A 13,717-nucleotide genomic window follows, 5' to 3' on the forward strand; every position below is an offset into this window, starting at 1 on the left:
ATTCAAAACGGAACCTATGCCATCATTAAAAGCCAATATATTTGCTTGGAGATGAGGGGGCGAATTTTCTTCTCCCCCTTCCATGCTGGGCACCAGGCAGGCTCAGCATCCCTGAGATGTGATGTGCCTGTGAAGGGCATGGATTGCACAAATTGTCTGGTCCTGACCTTCAACATGGCTCGCTTGCCTGTCCATTAGCATGGACCCGCCCCATAGTGGGGACTTGCAATGAGAACATGGAGTGGAAACAGAGTGGGATGTGGCAAGTGGTATTCCTCAGCTTTTCACCATATTTATTAATGACTTGGATGAAGGAAGAGTGTTTTATATTCAAGTTTGCAGATGACACTAAATTGGGAGGCACAGTAAGTACAAAGTGCAAATGGGAGCAGAGAGTTACAAAGGGATATAGACAGATTAAGTGAGTGGGCAAAAGGAGTTCAATGTGGGAAAGTCTGAAAAGGCTGGGGCTCTTTTCTCTAGATAAGAGAAGGCTGAGGGGTGACCCGATAGAGATCTTTAAGATTATGAAGGGGTTTGACAGGATAGGCGGAGAGATGTTTCCGCTTGTGGGGGAGTCCAAAACTAGGGCTCATAAATAAGATAGTCACTAATAAATTCAATAAGGAATGCAGGAGAAACTTCTTTACCTAGACAGTGGTTAGAATGTGGAACTTGCTACCACATGGAGTAGTTGAGCTGAATAGCATTGTTGCATTTCAGGGGAAGATAGACAAGTACATGAGAGAAAAAGAAATAGAAGGTTATGCAGATAGGTTTAGATGAAGTACGGTGGGAGGAGGCTCATGTGGAGCATAAATATCAACAGAAATCAGTTTGGCCGAACGGCCTGTTTGTGTTATACATTCTATGCAATTCTATTTAATAATCTAGGCTGACACTTCAATGCACTACTGAGGGAGTGCTGCACTGCTGGTGGTGCCATGGTAAGCTGAGGCCCTGTCTGCTCGTGCCAGTGGACATAAAAATTCCCATGGCATGATTCGAACAGGAGTAAGGGAGTTCTCCAGGTGTCTTGGTCAATATTCATCCCTCAAGATTAACTGGTCAATTAGCTCATTGTTGTTTGTGGAACCTTGCTTTGCGTAAATTGATTGTCGTGTTTGCCTAAAAAAAGCAGCAATTATACTTCAAAAGTAATTCATTAGCAACGAAGGCCTTTGCGACGTCCTCAGACGTTACAAAATTCAAGTTTGTTCTTTCTTTCGGTAAGCTATTCAAATGTTATGATTTGCTTCATAATTGGAATATTAACCGTAAGCTACAAAAACATCTAAAATTCAAGCTTACAGACTTCAAATCTATTCACCCAGTTTGCTGATTTGTTGGAACTCATCCTGGACCTTTGAAACTTCTGTTTAGGTTCAAAGGCAAATAGGTCAGCTTTGAAGCTCAATTATTAGCTACTGTTTTCCTTTTCTCCTGCCAACCCAACTGGAATTAAATCCCCTATTCTCAATCTGCCTTCAGCCAAAGCTTGCAAGTTTCGGCAGCCTTCACATCAGAAGCTTCGATGCATAATGGAGAAGAAAAATACAGGGCCAGTTGGCACTGCCTTAATAAAACCTGCAAAAGGTTTGTTCTTAAATAAAATCTTTTTAAAATGGCTTTATTTTATGGCTGTGCTGATCACAATCAATCCACAATAATCAATTCTCAATGGAATATCAGCAGCAACACTCACGCACCACTACTCCTGCCAGTGTAGTTAGCTGCCTGGAGCGTAAACTATGCCACGGGAAAGCTGTGGGCTTATCCCATGGCACTTGAGCACAAATTTTCCAGGTCTTTTTGCGCTCTCAGCAATCACCAAGGTCCATTTGCCTCTGGCTACACTTCCTTATTCCAGAGAGAAAAAAAAATAACCACTAATCAACCCTGTCATAGAGCCACGTGCCACAGTATTGTAGAACTAGTTATATCTTATTCTATAGAGGACAGTTAATAATATTGCGACACTAACGGACATTTGATCTTCAGTTTATTAGCTTTTCAGTTAAACTTAGGTTATTAAACAGGGTGTCAGCATGTTCAAATGTACTTCCACAACCATCATTAGGAACAGCCTCAAGGTGGAAGAGCTGTATTTGAATTAACCAGTTGTGAACAGGACTTTCAAAAGCAAAATTCTGCGGATGCTGGAAATCTGAAATAAAAACAAAAAATGCTGGAAATACTCAGCAAGTCAGGCAGGATCTGTGGAGAAAAAAAGTTAACGTTTCAGGTCGATGACCCTTCGTCAGAACTGGAAAAAGTTGAAGATTAAACAATTTTTAAGCACTTGCAATTTTTAAGCACTGACCTGAAACGTTAACTCTGTCTCTTTCTCCACAGATGCTGTCAGACTTGCTGAGTATTTCCAGCATTTTCTGTTTTTATTATTAACATGACTTTATTAGGGATCTGAAAAAATACCAAGAGACAGAATAGATTCTCAGCTAAAATGTTGCAGACTTCCTCTGTGCTTTGACTAGACCTTTTTTCTTTACAGGATGAACAGCTGGAACGGGTTGCCAGGATGTGTGACTGAGGCCAGGACACTACACTCATGGAAGAAACAACTAGATGCTGTAACAGGAGAACAATGGGGCTAGTTTTCTGAAAGAATGAGCTTCAAGGCTTTTTTCCATCCAAACCTCATTTTGTGATCAGAAAGAAATCCATCCATAGCAAAGTCTTATTTCTCCAGTGCCTGGCCATCAGGCACTTTATAAGCAAGAGTTCAGTATCACTTTTACTTTCACCCTGTGTTATCTGTAATACACCCAGAACCTCAGAAGAATGAATCAACTCTGGATAATCTCAATCCATGATCCTTCTGATGTCCCTAGTATTCCATCAACCAAGGGCAAAAGACATGCAATAACCCATCTCTCCCTTCCTTCTCTTTCCAGTGTTCAAGCAATAGAGTGAATCCTGTTAACATAAAGTGCATCAATGCCCATAACTGTACTAACATCTCTTCCTGAGGGTATGCATCCCCTTCGCCATTTCTGCCAATGTTCACAGAAAACCTCCACCTTCCAAGAGCATCTCTCAGGTAATTTTAAGTACATTAAGATAGCAAAGGTCAGAGACCACTTAGATGTAGTTTTCTAGTAAGCGTTCTCTGGTCGACATGTCCCTCTAAAAGGAGTGAACTTAAGTGCCTAATACCCCTTAATTATGTCAATAAATGGGAGGTGAATTTGTAGCTGCCGTTGGACAAATTACATAACAATTAGTTGCTCTATCCACTCCTTTTAATATTTTAGACAAAGGATTAAACCACAGCATGACTGGGAGGACCAAAGTTTTCTTAACTACTAAAACATTTCACAACCTGCCTTTTATATTGGGCTATCCCTAAATCTGCTGTAGTAGTGGTTTTGTGAGCAAGAGCTGCAATGGTATTAAGTCAAAAGCAAAAGACTGGTATTAAGTTGTCTAGCTTCCCATCCACCATCCATAAACAAATCACATTATGAAAGTGAAGCCAAAGTAGAAGCTGACACTCTTATAAATGTTGTGTGGTGTATGGATAGGTTCAGGAAATCTAATCATCTTTAGTTTTTCAAAGAGACATCTGGAAAGAAAGTCTCATGGTCCAGACTTATGCATTTTATGCAGAATCTTGAGGCAAATAATGGGCATCACCAGCAGTAGTATGCTGTTTTGCAGCTGACATTTGGGATCAGATGTTTCATACAATAAATTCAGCCCTCCAACTAAGGAAAGAATAGAGACTATCCAGTTAAATCCTTTGTCCATCTCAATTTTGTGCCATTTCCCAATCCACATTTTTCCCCACCGATCAGTATCGGAATCTCTCCTATCCAACAAGCATTACATTCCAAAGAGAATTGTGAAGATTACTTCTCATTTCTTCCAATTCAACCAAATCAAGGAGCACCAAGAATAAAGAACTAAGTTGGGGCCTTTGAAGTTATAACATTGACTGGTGGGGGGGCTCCATGACTAAATTTTATCTTGAAGCAATCGTCAAACTGCATCTCCATCAAGTTTCCCGTGATCTCCTGAAAGCAGACTTCAATTGCAAATACCCTCAGGCACATTGATGAATTTTTAATTATTGTGTCTGCAATAGTTCTGTAAGGACATCAATTTCTAAGGCTCTTTAACCTCCCTCTGGGATTGGTTCTGCAGTCTGTACAATCAGTCTTCAGCCTCCTTGAAATTATTTTCATTGCCCAGTTGTTGAGTAATATGGTACAGTTTTCTTTTCTTAAACAAGTCATTCTATTCTAATTTAAGCCCAGCCACTTCAATGCAGAACTCAATAAAGAATTTTTAACTTTAAACATCTTTATCACTGATATCACTTTTCATTCTTCCAAATACTTCTGTGCTTGCTGACATCCACTGACTCTGTCCCCAATGCCTCCAATTTAAAATTCTCATCCTCATGTTTATATCTCTATGTGACTTCATCTCTCCCACTTTCTGTAACCTCCTCCAGCCTGGCAACCATGGGCAACGAAACCTCCTGCTTATTACCACCTACCGCCCCCCCTCAGCTGATGAATCAGTCCTCCTCCATGTTGAACACCACTTGGAGGAAGCACCAAGGGCACAGAATGTACTCTGGGTGGGGGACTTCAATGTCCATTACCAAGAGTGGCTCGGTAGCACCACTACTGACCGAGCTGGCCGAGTCCTGAAGGACATAGCTGCCATACTGGGCCTGCGGCAGGGGGTGAGCGAACCAACACGAGGGAAAAATTTACTTGACCTTGACCTCGTCCTCACCAATCTACCTGTCGCAGATGCATTTGTCCATGACAGTATTGGTAGGAGTGACCACCGCACAGTCCTCGTGGAGATGAAGTCCCGTCTTCGCACTGAGGACACCATCCAACATGTTGTGTGGCACTACCGCCGTGCTAAATGGGATAGATTCAGAACAGATCTCGCAGCTCAAAACTGGGCATCCATGAGGTGCTGTAAGCCATCAGCAGCAGCAGAATTGTATTCCAGCACAATCTGCAACCTCATGGCCAGGCATATTCCTCACTCTACCATTACCAACAAGCCAGGGGATCAACCTTGGTTCAATGAGGAGTGTAGAAGAGCATGCCAGGAGCAGCACCAGGGCGAACCTAAAAGTCAGGTGCCAACCTGGTGAAGCTACAACTCAGGACTACATGCATTCTAAACAGCGGAAGCAACATGCTACGGACAGAGCTAAGCGATTCCACAACCAACGGATCAGATCAAAGCTCTGCAATCCTGCCACATCCAGTCGTGAATGGTGGTGGACAATTAAACAACTAACGGGAGGAGCAGGCTCTGCAAACATCCCCATCCTCAATGATGGCGGAGTCCAGCATGTGAGTGCAAAAAGACAAGGCTGAAGCGTTTGCAACCACCTTCAGCCAGAAGTGCCGAGTGGATGATCCATCTCGGCCTCCTCCTGATCTCCCCACCATCAAAGAAGCCAGTGTTCAGCCAATTTGATTCACTCCACGTGATATCAAGAAACGGCCGAGTGCACTGGATACAGCAAAGGCTATGGGCCCCAAAAACATTCCGACTGTAGTGCTGAAGACTTGTGCTCCAGAACTAGCTGCGCCTCTAGCCAAGCTGTTCCAGTACAGCTACAACACTGGCATCTACCCGACAATGTGGAAAATTGCCCAGGTATGTCCTGTCCACAAAAAGGACAAATCCAATCCGGCCAATTACCGCCCCATCAGTCTACTCTCAATCATCAGCAAAGTGATGGAAGGTGTCATCGACAGTGCTAGCAAGCGGCACTTACTCACCAATAACCTGCTCACTGATGCTCAGTTTGGGTTCTGCCAGGACCACTCAGCTCCAGACCTCATTACAGCCTTGGTCCAAACATGGACAAAAGAGTTGAATTCCAGAGGCGGGGTGAGAGTGACTGCCCTTGATATCAAGGCAGCATTTGACCAAGTGTGGCAACAAGGAGCCCTAGTAAAATTGAAGTCAATGGGAATCAGGGGGAAAATTCTCCAGTGGCTGGAGTCATAACTAGCACAAAGGAAGATGGTAGTGGTTGTTGGAGGCCAATCATCTCAGCCCCAGGGCATTGCTGCAGGAGATCCTCAGGGCAGTGTCCTAGGCCCAGCCACCTTCAGCTGCTTCATCAATGACCATCCCTCCATCATAAGGTCAGAAATGGGGATGTTCGCTGATGATTGCACAGTGTTCAGTTCCACTCGCAACCCCTCAAATAATGAAGCAGTCCGAGCCCGCATGCAGCAAGACCTGAACAACATCCAGGCTTGGGCTCATAAGTGGCAAGTAACATTCGCGCCAGACAAGTGCATGGCAATGACCATCTCCAACAAGAGAGAGTCTAACTACCTCCCCTTCACATTCAACGGCATTACCATCGCCGAATCCCCCACCATCAACATCCTGGGGGTCACCAGTGACCAGAAACTTAACTGGACCAGCCACATAAATACTGTGGCTACAAGAGCAGGTCAGGGGCTGGGTATTCTGTGGCGAGTGACTCACCTCCTGACTCCCCAAAGACTTTCCACCATCTACAAGGCACAAGTCAGGAGTGTGATGGAATACTCTCCACTTGCCTGGATGAGTGCAGCTCCAACAACATTCAAGAAGCTCGACATCATCTAGGACAAAGCAGCCTGTTTGATTGGCACCCCATCCACCACCCTAAACTTTCACTCCCTTCACCACCGGCGCACAGTGGCTGCAATGTGTACCATCCACAGGATGCACTGCAGCAACTCACCAAGACTTCTTCGACAGCACCTCCCAAACCCGCGACCTCTACCACCTCGAAGGACAAGAGCAGCAGGTAAATGGGAACAACACCACCTGCACGTTCCCCTCCAAGTCACACACCACCCCGACTTGGAAATATATCATCGTCGCTGGATCAAAATCCTGGAACTCCCTTCCTAACAGCACTGGGGGAGAACCTTCACCACACGCACCGCAGCGGTTCAAGAAGGCGGCTCACCACCAGTTTCTCAAGGGCAATTAGGGATGGGCAATAAATGCCAGCCTCGCCAGCGATGCCCACATCCCATGAACGAATAAAAAAAAACCTCCAAGAACTCTCTGTGCCTCTGACTCTGGTCTCTTGTGCATCCAATACTCTTTTCGCCCCACGCTCTGCAATTCCCCCTCTAAGTCTCTCCACCTCTCCTCGCTCTCTGTTCCTCAAGACCTCCTTAAAACCCACCTCTTTGACCAAGCACTCCTTTGGCTTGGTTTCCATTTTTATCTGATTGCACTTCTGTGAAGTGCCTTGGGACGTTTTTCTACATTGAACCTGCTACATAAATGCAAGTTGTTGTTGTCGTTGTCTTTGGACCGCAGGACAGTAGAACCTGAAGGGACTCTCAGTCTTTTAAAAGATACACATGTATTTTGTTGTGTTTGACATATCTTCCTCCAGCTCCTTCACATTCCTCTTGGTTTTATTGATAAGCATGCACAAAACAAAAATTACATGCCCCCATTTAAAGAGAAGCTGATGATGATGCAATTTTTCCCCTCTACAAGAATCTAAATCCATTACACTACCTGATGCTCTAATTAAAATCACATTTTTAAGGCATATATACAAGTAACATTTTTGAGATAGTTTTGGGGAGGAGGGAATAAAACAGGAAAGCAGCCAGTTATTTCTAGAGTTCAAACATGGTTGTACGATATCACATTTGTGTGCACCTGCCAACCACACATCTGAACCAATCCCGCAGCATGTTTATGTTTGAATTGTGTGGCTTGGTTCCTCCCTTATGCAAATTTATGGTAGATTGTCCTCAAAACAATAGTATCAATTTAAGCTGGGACAGGACTTCTCAGAGTGTAACTTTCTTTCAACTCCTTAATAGCATAACTGAATTAAGTGAGCTAACATGAGACAAAAATGTTTCATTTTTATTATATGCATTAAATTTGAAATAATTTTTACAGAAGTTAATTGATAATTTAAAAAATTGTACCGAAGATATTTCGGCCCTTGAAAAAGTGCTCTCCTGCTGTGAACGATTTCAACCTACCATTGCAAAATTCCTCGGAAGAACACATGGCTGGGCTGTAGGTGGTTTTTTTTCAAATTACGTTTTTCTTTTGACATCCTAATGTGCAAACATTAAACGTCATACTTCTGTTTTGTCTTGCTTTTGTTAAGTGGTTAAGGACTACTTTTGGATATTAGTAGGGATCTGGAACGGCACTGAAATACTGTACATTTCGAAAACCACACTGAGAATTACTGTCAGAGAGGAAGAAGAGTACAATTCATATTTTATTGAAATAAAACTCCAATGAAATAAAAACAATCATCCAAAAGGTTCACTTAAAAAAAATGTGAAGTGGCAAACCTTTAAATGACAAACCCTAGCAGTAATTTGAGATCACCTTGAGTTAGACAATGCAGTAAGCAGACTCCATGTTTCCCAATAACATGTCGTCAAGGAAACAGCTACGCACAGATACAGATCCCTAACTTGTCCAACCTATTTCTATGAGAGAAAGGAGCTCCTTCGTTTTAAGAGTTTTTTTTTTTAAAAATCTGTAATTGTTTTTACATTAATGGCAAAAAAACATTTTATCAGCAATTTTATATCTTACTGTTAGAAGAATCACTGCTTTAATAAGCTTATCCAATTTTCTCTATTCAGAGAACTTATCTGGGTTGTATTTAAATGTATTGATTCATTCTTCATTTTGCTCCTCCCCTTCCCAATAAATCTAAATAATAAATTGTCAACCATCTGTGAATTTCAGTGTGCCTTTATAAACAATTCAGGAACTGTGCTGATACACTGAACCAGCGTGTGATTATACAGTCCAGAATCTGCTGACATACCAAGAAAACAGCTTAGAACAAAGACATTATCTGATTCCCATAATGGGGTTTTTCTGTTACTTCACCACATCGATAATAGAGTTTACTCTGATTTTGTACTTCTCTAACTGTGCACATGAATCTCACTCAATTTGCTATTTACAACATTCTATGTCAACTTTATTTTTAACCCAGTAAACAAATTATAGAACTGGGTTTTTAAAAAATTAAAATAAATCAGTGTAGAATATTAAAATGAATATTATATCAAATCAATAGTTTATTACCAAAATATTTAAGACTTTTTTTCTAAAATTTTCTTTCTGCAGACCTGTTTGCAATGAATTCACAAATACAGTCATACCAATTAAAATTCTGGCTCACATAACTCAAAATGTTCATAATGTCACATACTTCTACTAGGTTTATAACACTACATCTGACGACCACGTTCACTGCAGTCCAAATTAAACTGGAAGTGGTACCGCATCTAATATTCCAAATTTATTTTTTGGAAACTATAGGCGACACACTTAAAAAACAAATACACGTAATATGTGAAATATGTTAGATGGTGTATTTCCTGCTAGAACCAACTTTACAGTGAGCAGTGTGAGGCCCTGAAGGTTAGCACATTAATGATCTGTAGCATGAAGTGGGGACGGCCACAAGTTCAAGACCTGCTCCACTTCGCTCCCGAGTGAGCTGCACTGAGTTCCAAAATTCAGCCAAAACCATGTAAGAAGCAAATTTAAATATCAGAATTAGTCAGGCAATTTTAGTGATTGAAAAAGTAATGCTTGCAGCAAATAATATAAAATGCAATATTTTAATAAATTTAAAATTTGAAGTTTGAGACTTTATACTTGGAAAGTTAATAAAGATAAATACAATAATAGTACACTATTATGTAATTCTCTAATATAACAAATATCAGTCTTTATAATTGAATGTGGAGATGCCGGTGATGGACTGGGGTGGACAAATGTAAGGAGTCGCACAACACCAGGTTATAGTCAAACAGTCACCTGATGAAGGAGCAAAGCTCCGAAAGCTTGTGATTTCAAATAAAGCTATTGGACTATAACCTGGTGTCGTGCGACTCCTTACATTTATAATTGAAGTTTTGCGTGTGTCTGCAGGCATTGGATGTGCCCTGTGCCACTTATGTTCTTAAAGCATGCCAACTATTTTTAACTGAATGTGAGATTTGAACCAACCAACACAAAGAATTCCCATTCATTACATTCTGCTCCATTTTCAGTGCTTAGATGCTTGGACAGGCTTTGGATTTCAATATTGTTTGGGAGCCTGAGCATTTGGAACTTCAGTCGTCCAGGCACCGCGCTCTGGAATTCCCTCCCTAAATCCTTCCAACTCCCTCTCTTCCTCAAGACCCTCCTTAAAACCAGCTCTTTGACTAAGCTTTTGGTCATCCCTCCTAGTATCTCCTTCTTTGGCTTCAGTGTCCCCTCTCCTTCTATGGGGATTTCTAACTCTTATTGTTGGATGTTGACATTTATTTAAAATTCACAACATTAGCGCTTAGGCTTTGGATTGAGCGAGGCACAGCAGAGGGGCGAACAAGTTAAATTGCCTTTCTGAGCACAGTCTGAGCCAGTGAAAGTTCATGAAATGTTTGATTGCTGTGGTCCCCAGTTGGACCTTCTGCCTCTACTCCCAACTGGTCCTTCTAATTTTACTTGTGAACCCACCAAGTACTACCAGGTCCCAAGTCCCAAGTCCCATTTCAGAATTCTCCTGGAAAGTAAAATTTGGCAAGTAATTTACTGACTAACATGTGTGTTCCATTTTGAAGGAATCCAGGCTTTCTAGCAGCAATCTTCAAAACATCATTATTATTGACTGATGCTGCTCACTGGAAAGCTTACAAAGGCAGATCAATGTGACACAGACACAACTCCTCTCTCCTTTCCCCCCAATTCCCAGTTAACCCACCTTTTTCCTCCCTTTAAGTTCTTCTGGGCCCCAAGGTCTCCCAGGTCTTCCTTGCCTTTGAGTTATGACGGGTCATAGAGCCACTTCCCTTCCACACACTACCAGCTTTTCAGACCCTCCCCAAATAATCCCATATTCTAGCCCTATTCGACTGCAACCAGACCCCAGCTTCCCTATCCCCCCAAACATGGATTCCCTCTCTTCTCCTCCCCACCCTCTCCTCTGTCACCTATCTTCATAATTCTGTACCCCAACTCTCCCCCAGTCCTACCACGTGTCAGCTGCAGGACTTGGGCATGATACCTAGGCTGACAATTTTGGTGCAGTGCTGCACTATTGGAGATGCTGTCCTTCGGAATGAAACATTATACTGAGGTTGCATCTACCTGTTCAGGTGGATGTTGAAGAGCTCATGGCACTATTCGAAGAAGAGCAAGAAGTTTCTCTAGGTGTTCTAACCAACATTCTTCAACCAACACCATCAACAAAAATATAGAGTAATTGGTTATTGTTGTTTGTGGGACCTTACTGTGCGCAAAATGACTGCCATGTTCATCTACAGAGCAACAGTGATTGCACTTCAAAAATAACTCATTGGACATGAAGCACTTTGGAACATGCCGAGAGATAACTTAAGGCTCTATATGTATGCAAACTCGTCCTTCTTTCTGGCACCCTGGACCCCCCCCTTCACATTTTTTTGAAGCCCTAAAAAACCCTCTCCCCACTGCTTAGCTCGGCAGCACAAATCTGAAAGGGGCACACCTTCATGAGGGAAACATACCAGGAACTGCTTTACCTCTTATTACAAACCCCGCACTTCCCCCGCCCCCCCACCCCCCAACCATAAGGAACACCATAAGAGATCTACTAGAAACCATAAAGAAAAACCTGAATTATTATTTTGCCCCTTCAAATATTACTGCAATTCCTGATTTCACGTGAAAGTGATCAGGATTCTGAAGATCAGTCCTAGTGTAAACTCACCAGAATAATAGCTGAATTAATAGAGAAACCACATGCAAAGGATCAGACAGAAAAATGCTCATTGCTGGACTTCAACTCGGAAAACCGGGAAACTGCATGCTAAGGGATATGGGAATCTTCACCTTGTTGATTTAAGAACATAAGAAATAGGAGGAGCAGGCCATACGGCCCCTCGAGCCTGTTCCACCATTCAATAAGATCATGGCTAACGCAATTAAGAGTTGTAAAGAAAAAGTACTGTAGAAATTAATAGGACTAAAAACCAGCTGTAAATAGCTGAGGCCCAAGCACCGATCCTTGCGGCACCCCACCAGTTACAACCTGCCAACCTGAAAACGACCCGTTTATTCCACTATGTTTTCTGTCCGTTAACCAATCCTCAATCCACGCTATTACCCCCAATCTTATGTAACAACCTTTTTTGTGGCACCTTATCGAATGCCTTTTGAAAAGCCAAATATACTACATCCACTGCTTCCCAGTTATCTACCCTGCTAGTTACATCCTCAAAACACTCTACTAAATTTGTCAAACACGATTTCCCTTTCATAAAACTGTGCTGACTCGGCCCAATCATATTATGATTTAAGTGCCCTGCTACTACGTCCTTAATAATAGATTCTAGCATTTTTCCTACTACTGATGTCAGGTTAACTGGCCTTTAGTTCCCTGTTCACTCTCTCCCTCCTTTCTTGAATAGCGTGGCTACATTTGCTACCTTCCAATCCATAGGGACCGTTCTAGAATCTAGGGAATTCTGGAAGATCAAAATCAATGCACCCACTATCTCTGCAGCCACCTCTTTAAAACCCTAGGATGTAGGCCATTAGCTCCGGGGATTTGTCGGTTTTTAGTCCTATTAATTTCTCCAGTACCTTTCTTTTCTAATCTTAATTGTTTTAAATTACTCACTGTCATTAGGCCCTTGATTCCCCATTATTTCTGGCATTTTTTTGTGTCTTCTACTGTGAAGACAGATACAAAATATCTGTTTGATGTCTCTGCCTTTATAATTTCACCTGTCTCTGCCTCTAAGTGACCCACATTTACTTTCTCTAATCTCTTCCTTTTTACATACTTGTAGCTCTTACAATCTGTTTTTATATTTCTTGCTAGTTTACTCTAAATATTCAATTTTCTCCCTCATTATCAATTTCTTGATCATCCTTTGCTGATTTCTAAAACCCTCCCAATCCTCAGGCTTACTATTCTTTAAGGCAATATTGTAAGCCCCTTTTAATCTAATACTATCCTTAAATTCTCTAGTTAGCCACGGTTGGATCATTTTTCCCATGGAGTTTTTATTCCTCAAGGGAATGTACATTCGTTGAGAATTATGAATTATTTCTTTAAATGTTCACCATTGTTTATCTACCGTCATATCATTTAATCTAATTTCCCAATCTACCTTAGCCAACTCACCCCTCATACCTACACAATTGGCATTGTTTAAATTTAAGACCCCAGTTTCAGACTTAACTACATCACTCAAACTCAATATGAAATTCTATCATATTATGATCACTCTGCCCCAGAGGATCCTTAACTATAAGATTACTAATTAATCCTGTCTCATTACACAATACTGGATCTATAATAGCTTGTTCCCTAGTTGGTTCCTCGATATATTGTTCTAGAAAACTGTCTCGAATGCATTCCATGAACTCGTCCTCCCAACGACTTTAGCCAATTGGGTTTGCCCACTCTATATGAAGTTCAAAATCCCCCACAATTATTGCATTGCCCTTGTTACATGCTCCTCTAATTTCCTGATTTATACTCTGTCCAACACTATAACTACTGGTAGGGAGCCTAGAAACTACTCCCGCCAGTGTTCTCTGCCCCTTGTTATTTCTTAGCTCTGCCCATACTGATTCCACATCCTAATTTTCTGAGTTAAGATCCTTTCTCACTCCTGCCTTTATCTCATCCTTTATTATCAGGGCT

At 41.8% G+C, this 13,717-nt stretch overlaps 1 protein-coding gene across 1 annotated transcript in view; it reads right to left on the minus strand.

The window, feature by feature from the left end:
• Window positions 1-13,717, minus strand: part of ctnnbl1 (catenin, beta like 1) — a 220,812-nt gene that overhangs the window by 142,763 nt on the left and 64,332 nt on the right. The window lies entirely within an intron of this gene.

This window comes from Heptranchias perlo, chromosome 19, assembly GCF_035084215.1.
Source record: "Heptranchias perlo isolate sHepPer1 chromosome 19, sHepPer1.hap1, whole genome shotgun sequence".
Taxonomy (NCBI): Eukaryota; Metazoa; Chordata; class Chondrichthyes; order Hexanchiformes; family Hexanchidae; genus Heptranchias; species Heptranchias perlo.